Source organism: Nestor notabilis, unplaced genomic scaffold (assembly GCF_000696875.1).
Source record: "Nestor notabilis isolate BGI_N333 unplaced genomic scaffold, ASM69687v1 scaffold23036, whole genome shotgun sequence".
Classification (NCBI taxonomy): domain Eukaryota; kingdom Metazoa; phylum Chordata; class Aves; order Psittaciformes; family Psittacidae; genus Nestor; species Nestor notabilis.
The window spans coordinates 16,525-17,061 of NW_009934613.1; the positions used below are offsets into that span (position 1 = coordinate 16,525).

At 60.3% G+C, this 537-nt stretch overlaps 1 protein-coding gene across 1 annotated transcript in view; it reads left to right on the forward strand.

Moving 5' to 3' along the window:
• Positions 1-537, forward strand: part of CNGB1 (cyclic nucleotide gated channel beta 1) — a gene marked incomplete at its 3' end in the record, with an annotated part of 25,572 nt that overhangs the window by 1,271 nt on the left and 23,764 nt on the right. The window lies entirely within an intron of this gene.

Sequence of the window (537 nt, forward strand, 5' to 3'; positions counted from 1 at the left end):
TGCGGGTGCTCAACTGGCTGGTGCAGGGCTTCGAGAGGATGGTGCCACAGCCGGAGGTGCTGAAGAAGTCAGAGGTGAGCAATGCCCAGTGCAGGAGGCTGTGGGGCTGCCAGGCAGATGTGACAGTGGAGTGGGCTCCCTGTCTTCATTGCACAGGCCTCAGATAGGACCCTGGAGAGGAAAACTCATGGGGAATTGAGCAGAGCAAAAAAGAGGCCTTGGGGTGCATCCCGCTGCTCCTCACCTGCTGGCACCAGCCATCAGGTGCCTGGGTTTAATGGTCCTTGTCAAGGAAATGGAGCTGAAACTGCAGTGGAGGGTGTGTGGGGCTGTGCACATAAGTCCCCTTGGGGTAGGGGATGTGCCCACCCAGGGTGGTGTAGGGCCACATCCAGTGCTTTGGCATGTCCATTGGTCCCTCTGTCCCTCTGCAGCTGGAGCCGAAGCAGCAGAAATGTGAAGCGGTGGCAGGAGGGGAGGGATCCCCTCCCCTGGGTGCCCTTTCCGAGGAGACACTCTGGAAGCCGGTGCCGGGTC